The 24,955-nt window shown below is 52.2% G+C and overlaps 1 long non-coding RNA gene and 1 pseudogene across 1 annotated transcript; both read left to right on the top strand.

Moving 5' to 3' along the window:
* The first annotated feature begins 1,225 nt into the window (after positions 1–1,225).
* Positions 1,226–4,240, top strand: LOC144247682 (H-2 class II histocompatibility antigen, E-S beta chain-like; annotated as a pseudogene).
* A 17,082-nt stretch (positions 4,241–21,322) lies between these two features.
* LOC144247713 (uncharacterized) lies at positions 21,323–22,397 on the top strand. Its single transcript, XR_013341279.1, has 2 exons — positions 21,323–21,408; positions 22,170–22,397. It is a non-coding gene; the product is annotated as an uncharacterized LOC144247713 (long non-coding RNA).
* Positions 22,398–24,955: the final 2,558 nt, after the last annotated feature.

Here is a 24,955-nt window from a genome sequence, read left to right on the forward strand (position 1 = left end):
CTTCTCCTTCCCGGGCTCTGTCCCGGCCGGTGCCCGCGGACGCTGCGGGCGCAGGAGCTCCGGAGCAGCAGCGGGGCGGGGGCGGCAGTTTCGCCCCAGGACTGCGGTTCTGAGCCGCCCCCGGCGGGGCTGCCCGCCCGCCGGCCTCGCCCGCCCGCCTTCGGCCCCGGGGCCGCGGCTGCCGCTCGTTGTCTCCGTGCGGGACCGCGCCGCGCTCCCCGCCCGTTTCCCGGACGCTGCGAGGGCTGATCATTTCTAGGTGTTCTGGAGAGGGCAGCGAGGTGAGTTAAAGTGCACAGGAGGCCAGTGAGGGCAGTTTGCTTGGAAATGGCCGAACTGGCCACAGTTCAAGCACCTCTCGTTGTTAATGGGCACCACTGCCTCCCCCACCCCTTTGCTCACGGCCAGGGCTAAAGCAGTTTCTGAAGAAGAGGCCTTAGTGCAAGTCTGTGGGATGGTTGGCTCTGGATCTTGGGGAAGAGCTCCGAGAAGCTTTTTGGTTTCTGGGTTGGCGTTAGACATTGCCATTTTTCCCAGGAGTTCGTCCCTGGCCTCTACATTATCAATTTGGCGATTGATGGCCTCTGGGAGGTGGTCAACAAACTTAACAAATGTCTCTTCAACCCCTGATGGATTGAAGAAAAGTTTTGGACAAGGGTGGTTCCATCAGGGATTTTTAAAAGAGCAGTCTTTGCAGCAGATTTGATGTTATCTAAGACATTGTTGGGCAGCATGACCTGATCCTCTGGTCTGCTAAATTCCCGCTCTCCTGCCAAAGCCTCAATGCCTTCCTGGCCTTCGCCTAAAACTTCACTCAAGTCATACTTGGATAGGATTGGCTTTAAAAGTTTTTTCCACTGCAATAGTGCAGTGGTAATGTAATGGAAGGCGTGGGGAATTAAGATATGTCCTGTGAAAGTTTAGTCCAATACATTTTTAAAATATGGAGAATTGCGGCCGTAGTCTCTGGGGAATCTGCTCCCATCGCGGCTCCTTTCCCCGTTTAATGATGACAGGCGCCGCAAGGCAATCGAGATCTCTCACCAAGTCCAGGTCCCCATCCCGCAGGGCTCCTCCCTGATCCGTGTCCAGCCTCCTCCCGGCCTGTTGTTATTGCCGGGGTGCCGCCGTCCTCATCCTCTTCGGAAGGTGGGTCGGGGCGGGCTGGAGCGCGCAGCCTCCGGCTGAGCGGTGGGGCCCAGTGACTCGGGGCCTGCAGGCCAGCATGGCGGGCTTCCAGCCAGGCCCGCGTTCGGTTCCGCGGCGTGGGAACCGGGATGGGCTGGAGAAGGAGGGAACCACCCTCAAGGGCCCACTCGGGGATGTGGGCAGGGGACAGAAGGGGCTGGTCCTGACGGTGACACCATCGACGCAGCTGCGAGTGCAGGGGAGGGACCCGAGGCAGGGCTGTACAACTGACATTCTTGGAGCTGGGAACCAAACTGGGGACAGGGGAGTCAGGGACAAGGGAGCGGGGAAGGCTCGGGCTGGAGTGGCCAGGGCCAGCCCGAGAGAGGGATTGAGTGGGGCAGGAGGCAGCAGGGAGTAGGTGACAGCCCTGTGCCCGTGGGCAGGGTCTGGCTCCCATCCCACCCTTAGGGGAAGCAGGGTTAGGATCAGGGAGGTAGGAACACGGGGAAGAAGAACCAGGGACCCAACTTTCTCCCTTAGGCTTTACTAATTTAAAAATCAAATCAAAAATAGGATTAAACTTGCCCACTTTATAATTCCCCCCCACTTGTATATCATAAATGCATCGCCCAACTTTCCCCCAGAATGAAAGTGACAAAACATCTTCCTGGGAAGCCTCAGGAAAGTGCTCAAACAAAAACTGAACAAAAGTTTTTAAAATGAAACATTCCCTAGTACTAAGGTTGCTTTAATCTGAATATAAATCTCTCGTTGAGCTGGGGATAAATGATTGTCCATGTTTCCCAAACAACCCAAAATTCCCCCCCACGAGGCAAAAGGATTAACTTAAGATAAATGTGTTCATGTGTGGTGCTCTCCCCCGGGCACCTGGCAGCCCATGCTGCGAGTACTCACCAATGCGAGGGACACAAAGGAAAAGCGAAACCTCGAGGGGGCTGGTGGGCTCCTGCCGGTCCTTTGGATTCTGAAAGCTTCCCTTCCAAAGCAGCAGCCTTCCCTCAGAATTCCAAAGGGGTGCTGACAGGCCAGGAGAAACAGTCCTCACAAAGCGAAGGAAGAAGCTCCTCCTGGAGCTGGTCCCAAACAACACTTGAATTCCCGAAGATCCCGGATCCGATGACCTTCAGGAGATGCTCTCTGGGACTGGACAACTGCCCAAGGTCCCTGTTCTGGGAGCCATTTGTTCCAGCCTGAACTGCTACAAGGAGAGTGCAGGGTAAAGAAGCAGAAAAGGCCTTTGCATGGTATCCACAGATACCATGGGACAGATACTCCAGGGACAGCAGCCAGGTATTGCAACAGCGACCCGCACGTTATGGAGCAAAGAAGGACTGCGGTGGACTGACTCTGCCGGTACAACCACGAGTATCTCAGCCGGTTCCTCACGGAGCGCCGAGGTGAGCCTGGGGCAGAACGTGTGCCCTCGAGCCGTGCTCTGGCAATGACCCTGAGGCCCCTCAAAACCTCCCTGGGAATCGCCCCAGAGCCCTCAGCCCTCCTTGTGCCCATCCCCGAGACCTTCTGTCCCTGCCACTGACCCCCGTGGCTCTCCCAGTCCATCCCAGTCTCTCCCAGTGCCTCCCGGCTGTCCATCTCAGCCTGGCGTGGCGCTGCCGCCCCTCAGCCAATCAGAGCGCGAGTCTCTGATGACTCATCAGTTGCCAGGCAGACCCGCAGCGCCGCGTGCCCCGCGCTGGACTCGGCCTCCCAGTGCCGCGCGCTTCATTCCCAGTTCCTCCCAGTGCCGCCCCAGTCCCTCCCACTCCTTCCCAGCCCATTCCCAGTTCCTCCCAGTGCCGCCCCAGTCCCTCCCACTCCTTCCCAGCCCATTCCCAGTTCCTCCCAGTGCCGCCCCAGTCCCTCCCACTTCTTCCCAGCCCATTCCCAGTTCCTCCCCAGTTCACTCCGAGATCTCCACCCTCTCTGCCAGTGCCCCCCCATCCCCTCCCCTCTCTCTGAGTGCCACCCCAGTCTTTTCCCAGTTCATTCCCAGTCCCTCCCAGTCCATTCCCAGTCTGCCCCAAGGCCACACCACCCCTCCCCTCTCTCTCCACCTTTCTCCCAGCTGATCCCAGTGTGTTCCCGCTCTCTCCCAGTCACCCCCACCGTGTCCATCTCGCTGGTGCCCTCGAGCTCCCAGCCCAGCCCCGGCCACCTGCTCTGCTCCCTGGTGGATTTCTACCCTGCCCACACCCAGCTGAGGTGGTTCCAGGGCCAGCAGGAGCTCTCTGTGGTGGCCACCGACATGGTCCCCAACGGGGACTGGACCCACCAGCTCCTGGTGCTGCTGGAAACCCCAACCCGGGCCGGGCTCACCTCCACCTGCCAGGTGGAGCACGTCAGCCGGGAGCACCCCCTGAGCCAGTACTGGGATACAGGGGAGGAATTGGGGGCGCTGGGAGAGCCACTGGGATGTGCTGGGAGCAACTGGGAGGGAGTTGGAGAGAGCCTGGTTTCAACTGGGAGAGGAGGTTGTGGGTTTGGAAAGGCTAAGAAGGGGTTTGAAGGATACTGGGGAGGGTGGGATGGGGTTCTGGGGGTCCTGGTGGACACTGGGAGGGAGTTTGGGTGTGCTAGGTGTGACTGGGAGGGATGTGAGTGAGCCTGGAGGAGCTGGATGGAGATTGGGGATGGAAAAGCAGAGATTGGGATGAGGTTGGTTGTGCTGGGAAGAGACTGGGAGGGGTCTGGGTGAACCCTGGTGGGGCTGGGAAGGGACTGAAAGAGAGTTTGGGGGTCCTGGAGCAGTGGGGGGCAACTGGAAGGAGGCTGTGGGATACTGAGAGGGACAGGAGGGGCTTTGGTGGGTCCTGGGGAGGTGAGGAAGGGATTAAGAGGGAGGTTTCAGGGATCCTGAGTAGGTTGGGAGGGACGAGGAGGGTGCTTGGAGGGGCTTGGGTGCCTGTGAGAGTTTCTGGGGGGTCCTCACCCCTGCGGAGACCCCAGAGATGCTGCTGGATGCTGCCGCATCAAGATGCTGACAGGAACTGGGGATTCCGTGTTGGGCTTCATCTTCCTGGGAATCTGGTTCTACCTGCACAAGAAAGGGGGGTCCCGTGAGTCGTATCCCACCTCCCCCATAATGTGAATGGTCCCCCCGGGGCCCCCAGCCCTGTGTCACCCCCTTTTCTCTGCCCACAGAGCTCCTGAGCCGCCGGCGGCCGCAGCCCCTCCCCGTGGCCCGGGACCCGGCCGCACCCACTGCTCCATCCCCACGCTGATTTTGGGGGGGGGCAAGTGTCCCCCCAGGCGTGCTATCACTCTGCCCCTGCCCGCCTGCTCCCAGTGTTCCCAGTAAAGCTTCCCAGTTAAACCCAGCCCAGTTCATGGGGGCACTGGGGAGGGACTTGGGGGGACCCCACGGCGGGGCCGGCACTGGGCAGGGAGGGCGGGGTCCAGGTGGGGAACACTGCCTGCTGCGGGTCTGCCCGGCAACTGGTGAGTCATCAGCCCCGCTCGCTCTCATTGGCTGACTCTTCTCCACCGCGTTCTCTCATTGGCTGAGGAGAGGCCCGGCAGTGCAGAGAAGGAACGGGAGAGATCCCGCCCCGAGCACCGGCACGGGGACAACAGACCCAGCCTGGGCACAGGGAGGGAATTTATTACCAACCAAACCACGGCAGCACCAGGAGAAGGGAAAGAAATCCCTCCAGCACCTTCCCCCCGCCCAACGGGGATCACCCACAACAGGGTTATCCACCATGGAGAGACGGGGACATCCCAGTTTAGACCACAGCCAATTTTATTGAGTGTACCAGGTGTTTATACAGGGATTTACTTGTATGGTGCTTATAGAGGGCTCTGTTTTTGGTAACAATTTCCCATTGATTACACATTCTTCGTGACATCCAGTAACCTGGGAACATTTATCTTATCACAAAGTCTCACACCATGTTGCTTGGCCACTTCTTGCCCAGGGAGACTTCAAATGTGTCTGTGTCTCCCACAGTTTCTGCTCAGTCAGGCCTCAGATATCGGGCCCCTTTATCAGCTCCATTACTTTAGTCTCTGTTTTATTCCCCATACGGGGACACCAGGGCTCTGCCCAACGGGGGTCACTGGGGATCATCCAGCCCGGATCCCATGGGGGATGGAGCTGCAGGAGCACACCAAGCTCTTCCCTCACTCTCTTCCCTCACTCCAAGCTCTTCCCAAACCCTCATCCCTCACTCAGGGCACTCACAGGGCTTCCCTTAGTGGTGCCTCCGTTGGTGCTGGGTCAAGTGAAAGCTCCTGGAGAAGCTCTTCCCACACTTCCCACACTCGTGGGGCCTCTCCCTGGTGTGGATGCGCCGGTGCCTGATGAGGTGGGAGTTGTGCTTGAAGCCCTTCCCACAGTCGGGGCAGCGGAAGGGCCTCTCCTCTGTGTGAATCCGCTCATGTAGGAGGACATGGGAGCTAGTCTGAAACCACTTCCCACACTGGGGACACTCGTAAGGCCTTTCCCCAGTGTGGATGCGCCGGTGCTTGGTGAGGTTGGAGTTTTCCTTGAAGCCCTTCCCGCAGTCGGGGCAGAGGAAGGGCCTCTCCTCTGTGTGAATCCGCTCATGTACGATGAGATTGGAGCTGTTTCTGAAGCTTTTCCCACACTTCCCACACTCGTAGGGCCTCTCCCCAGTGTGGATCCTCTGGTGCCGGATCAGGTGGTACCTCTGGCTGAAACCCTTCCCACATTCCAAGCACTTGTGGGGCTTCTCCCTGCCATGAGGCTTCTCCACCAGCTCCGAGCTCCGCCTGGATCTCCGCCCGCCTTCCTGGCTCAGTGGGGCTCTTTCCTCCCCGCAGCTCCCTGGGCTGGGTTTGCAGCTCCTCCTCCTGCAGCATCTCCGGGGCTTTTCCTCCTCCTCCATCCAGCCACGCCCTGGAAATGACAAATCCTGGTTTGAGGGAAAAACAAGAGAAGAGCAACTTGGACTGGAGGTTCCTCCTTGCCCAAGTACATCTCAGGAAGTCATTGGGAATCTCGTATCTGTAAGAACCTCCAAAACACCAAGATTCAGTCCAAAATTCCCACAAACGTCAAGACACAGAAAAAAAACTCCCCAAACATCACAAGTCAGCAAAAACCTCCTCCAAAACATAAAGATTCAGCTGCCACATAAAACCAAAGCACCAACATTTAGCCCAAGAAAGCTCAGAAACACCAAGATGCACCCCCTGAAAATCATGGATCTCCCCCCACAGTCACCTGCTGCATTTGGGGGGAGCAGGGCTCCTGGGCTGGGGGGAGGCTGCAGATACAGGGAGGGGTGGAACCTTCTGCTGCTTCCTCTTTCTGCTCCTCCTCCTCCTCCTGTGTCTCTATTCTTCCTCACAATCCTCTTCCTCCTGCTATTCCTCCTTCTCCTGCACAATCCCACCCTCTCCTGCCACCTGCATTGTTTGACCATTTTGTTCCTCAAGTCTGCTTCTCCTTCCCTTCTCCTCCTGCCCCCAGGCCCAGCACCCACTGCCGGCTCCCTCTTCCCCCCACACCCACAGCATCCCAGCGCAGGGCAGGGATGGAGCTGGGGCAGGTCGGGCTGGGGCAGCGCTGGGCTCTCGGCCGCTCCCGCCCGCACTCGGTCCCCACTGCAGCCGCTCCCGCCAGGACAGCGCGGGGGGGCCCGGCCTTGGCGCTGCCCCACTCCCACCTCCCCAAATTCCCCTCGCGGGGGCCATGGGGCCGAGGGGGGGGCGCAGGTGGGGTCCAGGTGGGGAACGCGGGGAGCTGCGGGTCTGCCTGGCAACTGGTGAGTCATCAGCGCCGCGGGCTCTGATTGGCTGAGCTCTGCCTGAGCGCGGGGGCTGCAGCACAGAGGGGACACCCTGCTCCAGGGGGGATGTCCCACAAACGGGGGACCCCATGGAAGGAACAAGAGGATAGTGTCTTTACAAACAGATGCTCTGAATCTGCTCGGAGATAGGGCCAGGGACCTGTTCATAAGGAAATGACAGGAGACACCATCAGTTTCAGAAAATGTTATCAATTGATAACAGACACTGCTGCTTAGCCAAGGTCCTGTTCAATTCATGAACTTCCAGAAGAACAACAAAGACTTAACAGAGCCATGAATATCGTTTCCTATACAAAAGTGGGGAGCATATTAAGATGGGTATGTAGTAGGTGGATTGGGAAGTCTGCACCTCTCAAGTACTTCAGCCAATGGGGAAAGCAGAGGGAGATGTGGCCAGGAGAATTAGGAAGAAAAGGAGGCTGTGTCCTCCAACAATTGGAGAGATCCCATGGGGAATGTCCCATGACTTTTAGGAATGCAATTCCATTCACAGGACTCCTCTGTCTTCTTTGTGGACAGAATCCTCTGCTGATGTCAAATTTCCAGCATACCCTGGGGCTCATCCCAAATTCCTTCCACCATCCAAGATACTGTGGGCAGGGAGTGCAGCTGAAGGTGCCTCACTCACTTTGGGTGATCAGCTCCCTTGGCTGGCGGTGGCACCGGGGATTGATTGGGGACCCGGGAGTGACCAGGAGACAGACGAGTGACACATCAGGGGGGTCTGGGAAGAGTCAGCAGGGAGAGAGCACTGAAAATCTCATCAGTGAGTGCCCTGGGATCCTCGGGGAGTGAACATGGCAGGGCACCCATGTAGGGGAAAAAAGGGAAAGCCAGGGAGGGGTCCTGGCCAAAGGGATGATGATCCCAAAATGTCTCTGAAGGGTCCCTTGGGAGAATACTGAGGAAGTGGAGAAGGGATTTGGACAACAGGGGATGGATGATGTTGGTGTGCTGGGAAGGAATCAGGTGAAGGGGAGTGTGCAGCAATATGGTTCAGGCAAGAAGCAGCAGGAGGAATCTATGTGGTAAGAAAAAGGATGATGGCAAAGAGGAGGAAGAGAAAAATACTCTGGATTGGGATATTTTTCCACAGAGTCTTAACCTCACAATTTGCCAGCTAATATTTTGAATTCCCAGTTGCCCAAGACAGGAAAAGAAGGAGGTCAGGATGCCAGGGGTTTCTCTGCGGTGGCAGCGGCAGCACTGGGCGCAGAGGTGCGGCACCGGGAGCACGGGCTGGGGCCTGTGGGGAGCTGCGGGGCCGGGCCGGGGCTGTGGGGCAGCCGGGGCTCAGCGCCGGGCGCTGCCTGACCCCACCAGCCCCGGGCAGGGCCGGCAGTGGCCCCCGGCCCCCAGGAGGCTGCGGGACGCCCCGGCCGCTGCCCGGCCCCAGGGAGCTGCCGGCCCTGCCCGCCGGGGGGGCCGCCTTTGGACACTGCGGCAGGACAGGCACCGGCTCTGCCACACGGGCTGGGCAGGGACCCTGAGCACAAGGGGGAAAACAAAGGAACAGCTGGGAAATGCAGAGTGCACATGGAAGGATCAGGATTTGCTGTTAAGGATTTGCTTTGGGTCCCTGCAGAAAGGAAAGGTTTTGCAGAAAGCTCAGCAGCTCTCAGAGGATGAGCACCCACAGGCAGTGACCGGGGCTGCAGGAGTGGCACAAGAAGGCCCTGCAGCACTTGGGCACAAAGGCACAGCAGCTGAAGGCAAGAAGGGATGACCAAAAGGCCAAGCTGAAGGCAAAGGCCATGGCAGAGTTCCCACAGCCCCTGAGGGATCAACCCCAGGGCCCAAGGGGGCCCCAGCACCCAGGGCATGACGGGGTCGGCCACAAGCACCTGGCAGAGGCATTGCCCTCCTGGCCAGGGCAGAGCCCACCCAAACAGGCCCTGGGAAGGAGTCAGGGCTCCAGCTGCAGCCCACAAGGACACTGCAAGCACAGACAGCAGCACCCTCAGCAGGAGCAAGTCCACCCCTGCATGGACATGGATTGTCAGGGCTCTCTGAGCTCCCATCCCACCGGGGACCCACCACACTGGAGCCCTGGAGAACATTCAGGCTGCGTCTGCATCCAGAGGAGGCCTCTCCTGATGGACACAGGGGCCTCTCCATCCACTCTGAATATTACACCTAAGGGGGTAAATTGTAATGGAGTGTTTTCATTATTAAGGGAATAAATGGGAAAGTTGAGCTGGTATCATTTGTTCAATCACTGTTAGGAGCTGTGGGGGTTAGGTTTGAAATAAACTGATTTCTTTTTCTTCCTACTCTGATTGTAATTAACTAGGAAGGAATTTGATGGTGGCATTGTAATATTGTAAAAGGTGATACAGATGCTATTGCTGCTGTACCTTTGTGTCAAATGTTTGGCAAGGCCTATGCTGAAGGGAACCCAGAGGTGTGGGCAGCCCCAGGGAAAGAGGGAAAATTTGACGTGGAGCCTCTCCAAATTACTTGGAAGCAACCAGGACAAGTGGTGTCTAAAAGCAACACCCTGTTCCAGGGGAGGGAAGGAAGGGCTCACAGCCTGGTATGGAGTCCCTGCTAAAGGCAGGGCTCTTGGAGCCAGGGATGTCTCCCTACAGCACTCCTATCCTGCCAGTCAGGGAATCAGATGTCTCCAATGAGGAGGACAAGAACAAGTGATAGAAAAAGCCTCTGTGAAATGGCTGAATTTCCTGGAAAAAAACTTTTTTTTGAGTATTTGAAAAAAATTAAGTGCAAATGGTAGAGAAAAAGGTTAAATATTTGGGATATATTAGGACTGAGAGTTTCTTGTGGATTGACCCAGAGAGGGTCTGGGGAATCACAGAAGAAACATTTCCCAGCACCAAAAATGAGCTGCGAAAATTCTGAGGATTAATAGGGAAGTACACAGCCTAGAATGAGGATTCTCTGTTCCAGCCAGAACACTGTAGGACTTTTTAACCCCAGACAGCCTCCATGCCGTGGTATGGACAGGAGAAAGAGAGCAAAACTTGAGAAAATGAACAACCAAAAATATTGATGCCTCAGCTCTGGCTCTTCAGACTCAGAAAAGAAATTGGAATTGTAGGTGAATGTTCAACAGGGCCATGCCAAAGGAATTCTTGGGCCAAAACGTTTCACCCAGTGGCCAGAGCGGCCTCACTGTCTGCAGAATTGTGCAGCCACAGCTTCAACAAGAACCAAGGCCCAAAACCTGATGACAACAGGATCTCCAATTGTTCCAGTCTGCCATAAAGTTCAAGCTTTGATCACCAAAGGAGCCTCGCAATGGATGAGCAGTGCTCGGTTATTACAGTGTGAAACTTGTTCAGTGGCACAGGAGGATTCAGAACTGAGCACAGGGGAAGGGTTTAACCCAGTCTCCTGTTTGAACAGCCCACAGAGGGGCTGGGAAGAAACCCAGCACTGCATTCAAGTGACACAGCTCCAGACCCAGCCTGGGGGAGATTCAGGAGACATTGCCTGGCCTGAGGCAGAAAATGTCTTTGTGGATGGCTCTTCAAGGGCAGCAGAAGGGAAAAGAGTTCCACGACACGCTGTTATTGAGGAAAGGGAATCAGACAAAGCGCAGGTTACCCCCCATGGTCAGCTCAACCGGCACAGCTGTGTGTGCTTGTAAGAGCCTGGCACTGAAATGCCCTGAGCAGGAAGGCTTCAATAGCTTCTGGTGACACCATCTTACCTAACAGGGGGGCAAAAGCAATTCTGACTGCTCAGCAACCACCAGATCACTTATTAGGGTATTTCTAAAAGAAATAATTCCAATAAAAGGGATTGTGGAAGAAACAGACTCAGACAGCAGCACTCATTTTCCAGGAAAGATCCTCCAGGGGCTTATGGCAGCTTTAGGAATACAATTCGACCTCCAGAACCCCTGGCACCCCCAGAGCTCAGGCTGGGTACAAAGAATGAATGGGGAATTGAAATAAACACCTTTGGAAGCTGCGGATAGAAACCAAGATGCCATGGGTACGATTTTGCCATTGGCTTGGGCAAGAAGAAGAGCCAGACCCAGGGCAGATATTCAATTATTTCCCCCTTGGAACTGATATCAAGAATTCCTTACCCTGGGAATTCTCCACCTAGTGCAGGGTGGAGATAAGGGATGCACATTTAAAGCAGTCTGTGGCCAGAATCCTGTCTCTGGTGCAATCTCTCCCCCAGGAAGCTGGGCTGGCACAGAGCCTGCCTTGGCACTTTGCTGTTGCCAACATCCAAGCAGGACATGGGCTCTGCCTAAGGAGTGCAAAGCAGCACCACTGGTGGCCAAGTGGCGTGGCCCATGCCAAGGGGCCCCGAGGCCAGAAACAGCCGCCAGCACAGCTGAACACGGGGGGACCCCTCAGCCTGGGCTCCAGGTCTCTGCAGCCCCGGAGATTTGCACTTCCCGCCTGCAGCAGGAGGATGGGAGGCCCCCCTGAGCCTGCACTGAAGGCAGCGCAGCAGCAGCCAGGGCTACACAGCGGGGCAAGGCCCTGGGCCTGCCCACACCTCCTCTGCTGAAATCCTCGGCCTGGCCACCCTCCTTGGGCAGCTCCAGCCACCGGGGCCAGCCCTTGCTGCCACTGCTGCAGCTTCAGTGCTCTCTGGGCCTGCACTGCCACAGCTGCTGGGGAGACACCGGGACAATTCCACTCTGGCTCTCACTCACACTCACACACTGCCCTGCCTGCCACTGCATCCATGGAAAATAGACCAGCTCCTAGACTTGAACATTGTTAACCTTTGATTTCTCTACTCAGGCTTGCTTTGCCTTGGCCTTGGGGAAAGAAATGTTAAAGGTTTTGTTAAGGGATGTTACACCACTCAGTGGAGATAAGTTTAACATCTCAACACACTGGGAATGGCCCAAAAGATACCCACAAAGATAACGACCAGCAGCAAAACATCAACCCCAGCAGCAAACAGCAACCAACACCTACCCCAGACACTGCCCCCGGCAGGGCTGCAGACACCTGGTCTGCAAAAGGCTGAGAAGGAAATCCAGCACTTCCCACCTCATTAACAGCACAAGCAAAGAAATCGGGTCCAACAGGAAACCAAATACTAAAAACTGCACAACTTGAAACTACAAAACATTAAACCACTATGTTTAGACTGGGTCAGACTGTATCAAGTTTGGGAAAATTCGAGTAAAACCTACGTGTCATGGAACAATTTTCTCTGCACACCCGGGCTGTGTGGGGATGGAATGATTTCTGTTGCACATCCTGGCCAGAATCAAGGAATGCCTTGACTCTTAACACTAAACATATTGGTGGAGGTTTTATTTTTGCTGCAGTTCCAGTGCAAAGTTTAAAGCATTAGAGTCTTTTTTGTAAAAATCCCTCTTCTATATTGCCGGTAATGTTTGTGTCAAAGATGTGAGAATGAATTTTTACTCAGAGGAGAAGTAGAAAAAACTGAATTGCCTTGGAATTTTCTTGTGTATGTTTCCGTGAGAGATAGTGAAATTTTTTTCTGGGTTTTTCAACATTCATCTTTAGGCTGTACTTCCCAAAACTAGAAGAGATTTAAAGGTGACCCTTTAAGTCACAAATACTAAATGGATTATTTGAAAGAAAAAAAAAAGAAGCAGCAGGTTGTGGCGGGGGCACAAGTGAGGCTGCTAAAGTGCATTTCAGGCACCCAGGAGGAGTTTTAGAAATGCACATTAACACCACTGGGGCAAAGTGGGGACAATGTACCTGGCTCTTCCTGCCTGGGGCAGGAATTGGCTGATTCCCTCTGCCCTCTTGCGCAGGTGGAATCTGCACAGCTGAAGGCAGAGCCCATGCTGAGGATCTCTGACTCTGAAACAGAAATGATTGAAGCTGCAAAGGGAAACAGCAAATGGAGAATGTTATGAAAACTTCACTAAAATAAGGGGGGGGATCATCCGTCTGCCCACTCCCACATCTACTTCCACTGTCTTTGCTGTACAGGGTGTATCAGAGCACTGGGGGGTTTTGCTATAACAAGTTCAGGGAGATCAGTTGGAATTCAAGTATTTGAGGATGTAATTAGAAAAAAGCGGTCAGTTGATGGAGCCCCAGCTGAAGGGAGCACCCAAAAATGGGAAAAATATGAAGGGCCACCAGAACAAATCCTACAACACCATGGACCAGCCCCTGGGATCTGAATCAATACATATCAGGAGGCAGAGAACCCATTTATCATTTCAATGGCATCATTTGATTATAAGCGGTTCTCGGAACAAGAACCAACAAGACACCTCCAGCTCCTGACTTTCCTGCCGACCAAGCCACTGAAATGAGGAACACAGCATTTCACCAGGGGATGGGATCAGATTATCTGTGATCAGAAAACACAGGAGTTTGTGGAAAACTAAATGGATCAAACTGCTGTTGGCAAAGACATGACAAAGGAAAAGTGCTGAAAAAGATAACAAAGCAAATAGGAGAGCACTTTACGTATTCGTCCACGCATGCTAGGGATGGGAATGGGACACGGTTCCCTGGCTCCCCGGCACACCAGGGGTTAAAGGAATGCTGCTTCTCCTCTTCTGTGCTGCAGCAACTCTCATCTTTTTACCATGCTCCACACCTTGGCAGTGCAGCTCATCCAGCAGCTGAGCCAGGGCATGCAGGTGGCAGCCAGGCCTCCTGATCCACAAACGCCTACAAAAGGACAGGGAATGAGGACACCGAGAATAATCCCAAAACCAAAGAGGACCCGGGAAGAACAAAACAGATTCAAGGAGTGAATCTGCCTGGAGATAGGGCCGGGCACTTGTAGAGAAGGGGAGAAACCATCAGTTCCAATAAATGTTTCAAATTGACCCAGAGAGCTGCTCAAAGTCCCGCTACATTCCCGAACTTCGAGGAGAAGCACAAAGACTTAACAGAGCCATGAATATCGGCTGTTCTACAAAAGGAGGGTGCACATTAACGAGGACAGGCTCCAGGCGCATCGGGAAGTCGGAACCTTCCAAGGAACTCAGCCGGTGGGCAAAGGCAGAGGGAGATGCGGCCGGGAAAATGAGGATAAAAAGGAGGCTGCGGACTACAAGCACGGCAGAGAGCGCACGGCAAATGCCCCACGGCCTCTGCCCCTGCTCGGCAATAAAGTCACTTTGACAGGACTCCTCGCTCTCCCCCGGGCACACGAACCTCTGGCGACGGGAATTTCCCCGCCCGCTCCCGGCCGCGGGGCAGCCCCTCTGTCCTACCCACAGCAGCCGGGCCGAGCCAGCGCTGCTCCGGCAGCGGCTCCTGCCCGGCCCCGGCGGGAAGGAGACCGCGGGCAGCCGCTCCCGCAGCGCCCTCGGCCCGGGGCCGGCACGGGCCGGACACGGCACCGGCGAGCCGCCGGAGCCCCCTGCCGCCCCCTCCGCCCGCAGCCAGCCCCGAGCCCCCGCAGAGCCCAGCGCGGCTCCCACCTGCGCCGGGGCCGCCTCCGAGCTCCGCCGCCGCCGCCTCACCGCGCTCCGGCCGCTGCCGCCGCTGCCGGGCCCGCACAGCCGCTCGGCCAATGGCGCCGCTGGGCGGCCACGGCCGCCCTCAGCCCGCCGCCGGGGCCGCGCCGCGCCCCGCTCCCACCAATCAGCGCGCCGCAACCGCGACTGACGGCACCGGCGGCCAATGGCAGCGAGCTCGGGGCGGGCTCTGCGCACGGCCCCGCCTCGCCCCGCGCTCTCGGCGCCCCCGGGCTGCGTGAGGGGAAAGCCGGAGATGAGGAACAGCCCCGGCACGGGCCCGGGCCCGAGCCGGGATTGAGCTGCCCACACAAACAAACTTCTCCGCGCCTCCCGCCACGGCTTTCCCGGCCCTGCGCCTCCCGTGCCCCCGCCTCTGCGGGAAGCCCAGGAGCCTCACTTCTCCTGCCCCTCGTTAGTGCATCAGTGCTTCGCTTTGATTTCCCCCAAAAAGGGAAACCTGCCCGAAGCTCTATGGGTGGGTGGGGCAGGGGAGAGATTTCTGTCAGAAAACTCCAAAGACTCGGAGCAGGAGAAGGAGAGTCAGTGCAGAGCCTTAAATGCAGCTTTCCCCACGCCTCCCTGCTCCCAGCTGCACCTCCTCCCCCGGCAGGGCAGGAGACAGGGAATGGGGCCATGCTCAGCTCATCCCCCGGGGCTTCTCCCTCTGCTCACGGACAGGAGTCGTTCCCTGCTGCACCCTGCGCTCTCTCCCGGCCGAGACTTCTCCAGGAACTTCTCGGAGCGGAGTCCATCCCCTGGGGCACAGCCCCCTCCGAGTGCTGCAGCGTGGGTCACTGTGCCGCGGGCTCAGTCCTGCCAGGACAGGCTGCTCCAGCGGGGCCCCTCTGCCCGCGGGCTCACAGCCTCCTCTCAGGCATCGCTGAGCTCCAGCCCGGCTCCTCCAGGGGCTGCAGGGGATCCCTGCATCCCCATGGATCTGCAGGGGACCTCTGCATCCCCATGGACCTGCAGGGGGATCTCCGCAGCCCCACTGTAATATATGTTATGGAATAATTCGTGCTTATATAAAATATGCATCAAGTCAGTTGTGCTTGTACAAAAAGATTCTTAAAGTTTTAAATGACCAGTGGCTGCAGCCGGGGCTGGAGAAACCACTGTTGGCAGAGAAAGAAAGACCTTATTTACAAATGAAAAAAGGTGTCTCTGTGCAGAGATGGGCGCTTTCCGGGGACAATCCAGGAGACTCCCAACGTTTAACCCCTGGTCTGCCGGGGAGCCAGAAAACCGTGTCTCATTCCCATCCTTTCCATGCTTGGACCCATACAGAAACTGCTTTCCTATTTCCTTTATTATCTTTTTCAACACTTTCCCCTTGTCATCTCTTTGCCAGCAGCAGTTTGAGTCATTTAGTTTTCCACAAACTGCTTTTTTTCCTGCTAACAGATAATCTGATCCCATCCCCTGGTGAAATGTTGTGTTCCTCATTTCAGTCGGTTGGTCGGCAGGAAGGTCAGGAGCTGGAGCTGTCTGGTTGGTTCTTATTCCGAGGACAGCTTTTAATCTAATGATGCCATTGAAATGATAAATGGGTTCTCTGTCTCCTGATAGGAATTTGTGAAAAATGCCAATCATTTGGGTTTTAGAATTTTAAAAGTTTAATAATAATAAAATGGTGATAAAAATAGGAATAGAATTAGACTGATAAAAATTTAGAGTTAAGACAATTACAAGACAATAAAAAAGAAAGAATATCTGAGGTCCAGATGCTCTCTGGTACTTAAGCCAAGAGGAATGTACCTTGTGAATAAAGGAATCACCTCTAAAACAATACACTGTTGCATATTCATATATCCTTCGTGGTTATGCATACATTATATTTGAAACAAAAAACTCTGTCTGTTGTATGTCAACTGTTTTCTTTAATCCCCACGGGGTCTTCGAGTCTGAGCAAGGTGTGAAGAAATCAGCTTCTTCTAATAAGGAAACCATAAATTGCTCTTCTCTGGAGAATTTGCGTGTTCCTTGAAGCGAGTATCTCATTCCTTAAACCCCCCGCCCCCCACACACATACATAGTTTCTTTTTTAACTACTAAAGCTTCATTTTATCTACAAAGCTACATTTACCATACTGTTATATGTAGCAGATATAATTGGTGCCGATTCTAATATGATATATGTGACATTGAATATTTGTTAGATTTGTTAGAACACTCTAACACTCTACACGTTTGTATAAGCATTCCCCCCCACCCTCGCAGGTGAGACCGGGTGTATATTGGAAACTGATTTACAAGTAAGAAGGTGCGGCTCCCCAGGAGATGGGCCATGGCTGGGGAGATACAGGAACGCCAGGTGCTGATCCTTGCCTGAAGAACCCGAGATGGATATCATGGAAATCCTTGGGCAGACACAGGTGAATGCAGCGTTCCCTCCCGTAAATTTCATCAAGGGATTCAACAAACTCCAGACACTGAATTGTTCTCCCTCATCACCAAAAAAGAAAATCTCATTAACATATAGACTCTTAATGGAAGAAAAGACTGATTGCTGAAATCTTGGCCTCAGGCAGAATTTTCCCTATAAAAACCTCTTGTGCCAGGATGGAGGTGTGTGGGCTTAGAGGAAAACCTGTGCTGAGGCTGACCTCTTTGTTGCACACCCAGGGCCGACCCCGGGCTCGTCTCTGTTCTTTCCTTGTGGCTGGCTAGGTAGAATTTGATTGCAAAATAAATATTTTATTTTTTCATATTAATTTGTCTAGACAAACTTTCATTTATAACAGTTGTAATACATAAAAGGAAGAATCCCCATTTCTTCCACCATCCCATGCTCAATACATTACCCCACTAGTTAGTTTTTAACATTGTTTTCCCATTTTTGGACTGGTATCTGGGTTGTTTTTTTCTAGGATGACCTCCCCGTTGTCATCTATTTTCAACAATCTGATATATTAAACTTTCCACAAACACCCCTTCATTAGCCAATAAATGGTCTAAAGCCAACCTATTCTGGTACACTGCAGTTTTTGTTTGGCCTTTATGATTTGATATTAATTCCAGTGCCTGAGCAGCTTTGTTTTTTATCTCCTCTATAACAGCGTGGAGGCCTATAATATGATGCAGTATATAATTTGGAGTCAATACAGAGCTAGATTGCTGTGCTGGTTTCACCTTTTTGTTTATTAATTGTCTTTATACCAAATCTTGGACTATATCTCTAAGATCAAATGTAAAGCAAATCCATCTCTCTCCTTTCAGACATTCGATGCCCCATCTATTATCACATTTTCCTAATTTCCTTGTAATCCAATATTTTTCCCCATTTTGCCTGCAGGTACTCAATTTGGGTGAGTCTGTGGCTGTTGACATGGGTGTGTGTAACAAAAATGAACTTTGGTTTCTTTCCATGTAACACTTTCTGTAACATTTGTGACACGATCTTGCTGCTATCTCAGTAGGGAAAAGACAACAAATGAGAGACAGAAACAGGAATGACAGAGGTCTGGCGTGGCTTATACCCCCACCTCCCCTGCCTGTGGGGTTGCTGCCCACAGCAGGTACGTGTGATCTTCTCGCTGGTGAGTACAGTGCTCAATCCAGGCTTGCCCTCTGTTTCCCTTGTCACTCCTTTTTACTGATATTTTTAGGCAAGTCCTTTTTGACACTCCTTAACTGTGGTTTCCCATTGTTCCTCAAGTATCTCTCAGTCAACAGGCACTAATAATTCCCATCCACAAAACAGTTATTACTTCAGTTGTTTTGAGTTCTATCTGTATTGGGAATTGATTCAGTACTGATACCTCTTGCAACAAGAACATAGATTTTGTGAGATACAACACCAATTATTCCCATAATTTGAACATTCACTTGTAACCCAGCTGGCGTGTCCAGTATTGGGATGAATCACATAAAGTATACAGTATAGCACTGATGGCAATTTCCTTTCTTCCCTGTACAAACCACAGGCTAAGGCCAGACTATAAGAACTCTTTGACTCAAACACTCCCGATCCTCCTGTTTGAAGTGGCAGTGTTCCTCTTCCAAGGAGGTGTTGGAGGCGTCTCAGGGTTTATTCAGGCAGGGCTTAGAACCAGTGGTGCAAGCTTTGCCTTATTTCTCAGTTAGGTGTTATTCTTTGTACCTGCCTTGGATCATGTGGGTCTTCCCAAACCATTACCACCCAGTCCTGGTTGAAAGTCAATTTGGTGTCACCAGTTTAGATGTGATAGTCCATTCCTCACGTTTCTTCACAAGTCCTCTGCCTCTGTTTCCCACTTTCTCTAACAACCTGAATACCACCTTCTTTCAACTACTCAGAAAGTCCTTTCTCTCACAATACCATTCAACACAATCCACCTCCCTCCAAGGAGATAAAGTAAAGCTCAAAATAAACAATCTACATTATATACACTTCCATTAATCTACATTTACTCACTTTTATTTTTCACTCACTCTCACATACAATAAGAAGATACCTTTCACTTTCAAACAGTCTACATTACATATCTACATCCTGAGTGCTCATGGAATGTTAATCCATCAACCCAGCATGTTTAATCCTGGATGTCTCTCAACCCAGCAGAATTTTAGGTGTTAATGTTACTGTTGTCCAACCCCAGATCCCCGTGGGCATATCTTCAATCTGGCAACCCTGGGTGCTCTTGGAATGCAAATCCCTCAACCCAGCAGGTTTAATCCTGGATGTTCTTGGGCACGCTTATCCCTCAATCCAGCAGAATTTTTTAGGGCCCCTTCTTTTTTCTTTTTTTTTAATTTTTTTTCCCCTGTTTTTCCACTGCCAGGAAAACTCTTGGCTTCTCTCCACGAGGTTCCACTTCTTCCCTAAGACCCAGTCCCAGTTTCCCCGGGGGGGGATTCTCTCTTTTTTATCACTCCCTTGGTCTCTTTACTGGCTGCTTTTCTCACGAAAAAGACAAAACACAGCATGAGAGACTGCAGCAATCACTCATTCCCCCCTTATCCACCCCATCCCAACAAATACTCACCTGTCGTTTGTCCTTGGGTCTTGGTTCTTCGTGTACACTTTAGTCTCAGGGGCTAATTACCGCGGTTTAAAGGAATCCTTTCCCTGTTTTTTGTTTTATTGTCTCCTTTTGCCCATGGATCATAACCTGTGTCTGTGGTCACACACCAGGGGAACAGAGCAAGGCTGCCTAAATAGGGCAGGACCCGTCTTCCTCACCCTGACCCTCCTCAGGCCCCGGCAGAGAGGTGTTAGAAACCATCTTTGCTACCATAATTGTGAAAAACGCCAATCACTTGGCTTTTAAAATTTTAATAATAATAACATAGTTATTAAAATAGTAATAAAATTAGAGTGATAAAAATTTAGAGTTAGGACAATTAAACACAATAAAAAGCAAAGACTTAAGGATGTCTGGATGCTCTTGGGAACTTAAACCACAACATGCATACTTTATGAACAAAGGAATCACCCTTAAAATTACACTATTGCATATTCATATATCCTTCATGGTTATACATACATTCTGTTTAAAACAAGACACTCTGACTGTTATATGACAAGTGTTTCCTTTAATCTCCATGGCGTCTTTGAGTCTGAGCAAGGGGTGAAGAAATTTGCTTCTTCTGATAAGAAAGCCATAATTTCCTATTCACTGGAAGACTTAGGTGTTCTGTGATGGTTACCTCAAAGCGAGTATCTCATGCCTTAAAAGAAAAGCCACATACATATTTTATGTTTTAACTACTAAAGCTTCATTTTAACTATGAAACTACATTTACCATGCTATTAAAATGTTAATACAGCACTACTAATCAAACTAACATATATGCATTTTTCACGTTGGGTGTATGCTGGATTTTTCCCGGAAAGGACCCATCTCTGCACAAAGCCACCTTTTTTCATTTCTAAATTAAGTCTTTCTTTCTCTGCCAACTGTGGTTTCTCCAGCCCCGGCTGCAGCCACTGGTCATTTAAACTTTAAGAATCTTTTTGTACAAGCACAACTGACTTGATGTATATTTTACATAAGAACGAATTATTCCACAACATATATTAGAATGGGGATGCAGAGATCCCCTGCAGGTCCATGGGGAGGCAGAGATCCCCTGCAGGTCCATGGGGACGCAGAGATCCCCCTGCAGGTCCATGGGGATGCAGAGGTCCCCTGCAGCCCCTGGAGGAGCCGGGCTGGAGCTCGGCGATGCCTGAGAGGAGGCTGTGAGCCCGCGGGCAGAGGGGCCCCGCTGGAACAACCTGTCCTGGTAGGACTGAGCCTGTGGCACAGTGACCCACGCTGCAGCACTCGGAGGGGGCTGTGCCCAGGGGATGGACTCCGCTCCGAGAAGTTCCTGGAGAAGTCTCGGCCGGGAGAGAGCGCAGGGTGCAGCAGGGAACGACTCCTGTCCGTGAGCAGAGGGAGAAGCCCCGGGGGATGAGCTGAGCATGGCCCCATTCCCTGTCTCCTGCCCTGCCGGGGGAGGAGGTGCAGCTGGGAGCAGGGAGGCGTGGGGAAAGCTGCATTTAAGGCTCTGCACTGACTCTCCTTCTCCTGCTCCGAGTCTTTGGAGTTTTCTGACAGAAATCTCTCCCCTGCCCCACTCACCCACAGGGCTCGGGGCAGGTTGCCCTTTTTGGGGGAAATCAAAGCGAAGCACTGATGCACTAACGAGGGGCAGGGGAAGTGAGGCTCCTGGGCTTCCCGCAGAGGCGGAGGCACGGGAGGCGCAGGGCCGGGAAAGCCGTGGCGGGAGGAGCGGAGAAGTTTGTTTGTGTGGGCAGCTCAATCCCGGCTCGGGCCCGGGCCCGTGCCGGGGCTGTTCCTCATCTCCGGCTTTCCCCTCACGCAGCCCGGGGGCGCCGAGAGCGCGGGGCGAGGCGGGGCCGTGCGCAGAGCCCGCCCCGAGCTCGCTGCCATTGGCCGCCGGTGCCGTCAGTCGCGGTTGCGGCGCGCTGATTGGTGGGAGCGGGGCGCGGCGCGGCCCCGGCGGCGGGCTGAGGGCGGCCGTGGCCGCCCAGCGGCGCCATTGGCCGAGCGGCTGTGCGGGCCCGGCAGCGGCGGCAGCGGCCGGAGCGCGGTGAGGCGGCGGCGGCGGAGCTCGGAGGCGGCCCCGGCGCAGGTGGGAGCCGCGCTGGGCTCTGCGGGGGCTCGGGGCTGGCTGCGGGCGGAGGGGGCGGCAGGGGGCTCCGGCGGCTCGCCGGTGCCGTGTCCGGCCCGTGCCGGCCCCGGGCCGAGGGCGCTGCGGGAGCGGCTGCCCGCGGTCTCCTTCCCGCCGGGGCCGGGCAGGAGCCGCTGCCGGAGCAGCGCTGGCTCGGCCCGGCTGCTGTGGGTAGGACAGAGGGGCTGCCCCGCGGCCGGGAGCGGGCGGGGAAATTCCCGTCGCCAGAGGTTCGTGTGCCCGGGGGAGAGCGAGGAGTCCTGTCAAAGTGACTTTATTGCCGAGCAGGGGCAGAGGCCGTGGGGCATTTGCCGTGCGCTCTCTGCCGTGCTTGTAGTCCGCAGCCTCCTTTTTATCCTCATTTTCCCGGCCGCATCTCCCTCTGCCTTTGCCCACCGGCTGAGTTCCTTGGAAGGTTCCGACTTCCTGATGCGCCTGGAGCCTGTCCTCGTTAATGTGCACCCTCCTTTTGTAGAACAGCCGATATTCATGGCTCTGTTAAGTCTTTGTGCTTCTCCTCGAAGTTCGGGAATGTAGCGGGACTTTGAGCAGCTCTCTGGGTCAATTTGTAACATTTATTGGAACTGATGGTTTCTCCCCTTCTCTACAAGTGCCTGGCCCTATTTCCAGGCAGATTCACTCCTTGACTCTGTTTTGTTCTTCTCGGGTCCTCTTTGGTTTTGGGATTATTCTCGGTGTCCTCATTCCCTGTCCTTTTGTAGGCGTTTGTGGATCAGGAGGCCTGGCTGCCACCTGCATGCCCTGGCTCAGCTGCTGGATGAGCTGCACTGCCAAGGTGTGGAGCATGGTAAAAAGATGAGAGTTGCTGCAGCACAGAAGAGGAGAAGCAGCATTCCTTTAACCCCTGGTCTGCTGGCGAGCCAGGGAACCGTGTCCCATTTCCATCCTTTCCATGTTTGGACCAATACATAAACTGCTCTCCTATTTCCTTTATTATCTTTTTCTCCACTTTTCCTTGGTCAACTCTTTGCCAACATCAGTTGGAGTAATTTAGTTTTCCACAAACTCTGCTTTTTCTGCTAAGAGATAATCTGATCCCATCCCCTGGTGAAATGTTTTGTTTCTCTTTCAGTGGCTTGGTCAGCAGGAAGGTCTGGAGCTGGAGCTGTCTGGTTGGTTCTTATTTGGAGGACAGCTTATAATCTAATGATGCCATTGAAATGATAAATGGGTTCTCTGTCTCCTTATTTGATTTTGTGAGAAACGCCAGTCACTTGGTTTTTAAAATGTTAGAAGTTTAATACTAGTAAAATGGTTATAAAAGTAGGAATACAATTAGACTAATAAAAATTTAGAGTTAGGACAATTGCAAGACATTAAAAAGCAAAGACTTACAGATGTCTGGATGCTCTCTTGGGCACTTAAGCCATAACAAGCATACCTTGTGAATAAAAGAATCACCCCTAAAAAAATACACTGTTGCATATTCATATATCCTTCATGGTTAGGCATACATTTTATTTAAAACAAGAAACTCTGTCTGTTGTATGTCAGCTGTTTTTTTAAATCCCCATGGCATCCTCCAGTCTGAGCATGGCCTGAAGAAATTAACTTCTTCTAGTAAGAAATCAATAAATTCCTCTTGTCTGGAGAATTTAGGTGTTCCTTGAGCAAATTTAGGTGTTCTCATTCCTTAACCCCCCCCCCCCCACACACACATGCATATTTTCTCTTTTAACTACTAAAGCTTCATTTTATCTACAAAGCTACGTTTACCATACTATTAAAATGTTAATGCAGCACAAGTTATCAATATAACATAATACATATAGTAACTATCTGCATAGAGCCATATAACATGCATTTTTCACAAAATCATTTTGGTTCCCAGGGGCTGGTCCATGGTGTTGTAGGATCTGTTCTGGTGGCCGTTCATCTTTTCCCCATGTTTGGGCACTCCCTCAAGCTGGGGCTGCATCAATTGACCATTTTTTTTCTTACTCCTTCATCATATACTTGAATTCCAGCTGATTTCCCTGAACTTGTTATAGCAAAACCCCCAGTGCTCTGATACACCCTGTACAGCACAGACAGTGACAGCAGATGTTGGAGTGGGCAGAGGGATGATCCTCCCCCCTTATTTTAGTGAAGTTTTCCCAGCATTCTCCATTTGCTGTTTCCCTTTGCAGCTTCAGCCATTTCTGTTGCAGAGTCAGAGATCCTCAGCATGGGCTCTGCCTTCAGCTGTGCAGATTCCATCTGTGCAAGCAGGCAGAGCTTGGGGTGAGGGGCAGAGGGGATCAGCAATTCCTGCCCCAGGCAAGAAGAGCCAGGTACATTGTCCCCACTTTGCCCTGGCAGTGTTAATTTGGATTTCTGAAGCTCCTTCTGGGTGCCTGGAATGCAGCTTCTCTTCCACAGCAGCCTTCAGCAGCCTCACTTGTGCCCCCCCCACAACCTGCTGCTTTTTTTTTCCCCCTTCAAATAATCTATTTATTGTTTATGTGTTAAAGGGTCACGTTTAAATCTCATCTAGTTTTGAAAATTTTGAAAAACTCTAATCACTTGGTTTTTAAAATTTTAAAAGTTTAATAATAATAAAGTGGTTATAAAAATAAGAATACAATTAGAGTTAGGACAATTACAAGACAAAAAAAGCAAAAAATTACAGACGTCCAGATGCTCTCGGACACTAAGTCAAGAAAAGCATGACTTGTGAACAAAGGAATCACCCTTAAACCAAGACACTTGTTGCATATTCATACATCCTTCATTGTTATGCATACATTCTGTTCTAAACAAGAAACTCTGTTGTATGTCAACTGTTCCCTTTAATCCCCTGGCGTCTTTAAGTCTGAGCAAGGCCTGAAGAAATTAGCTTCTCCTGATAAGAAGCCATAAATTCCTCTCCTTTGGAAGATTTAGATGTTCTTCGAAGTGAGTATCTCATTCGTAAAAAGAAAACTCCCCCCACATACATAATCTCTATTTTAACATAATGTTGTAACCTAAAACTACACTTAACACAATATGTAAGGGAATTAATACAGCATAACTTTCTAACATTACACATATAATATTCATTGTAACATTTGCGAAAAGCCAATCATAAATATGCATTTTTCACAATCCCACCTCTTACTGCGCAAGCCAAATTATTTATAAAGAACATTTCCTGTCCTCTTGCATTCTTTGGACTCTGTTGGTAATCAAATAAAACATGGGATTAAACAAAGAAGAAATATCAAAACACTTGTAACACATAAAAGGAAGAATCCTAATTTCTTCCACCATCCCATTCTCAATACATTACCCCACCTGCTAGGTTTTAACATTATTATCCCATTTTTGGACTGATTCCTGGGTCATAATTTTTTTCTGATATTCTTTGTTTTTTCCAGGATGACATCCTCATTGCCCTCTATTTTCAACAATCTGTACACCCCATTCTTTAGCCAATAAATAGCGTAAAGCCAACCTATTTTAATGCATTGCAGGTGATGTTTGGCTTTGCAGACTCAATATTAATTCCAATGCCTGAGCAGCT

The sequence above is a fragment of the Lonchura striata genome, chromosome 31 (assembly GCF_046129695.1).
Source record: "Lonchura striata isolate bLonStr1 chromosome 31, bLonStr1.mat, whole genome shotgun sequence".
NCBI lineage: Eukaryota > Metazoa > Chordata > Aves > Passeriformes > Estrildidae > Lonchura > Lonchura striata.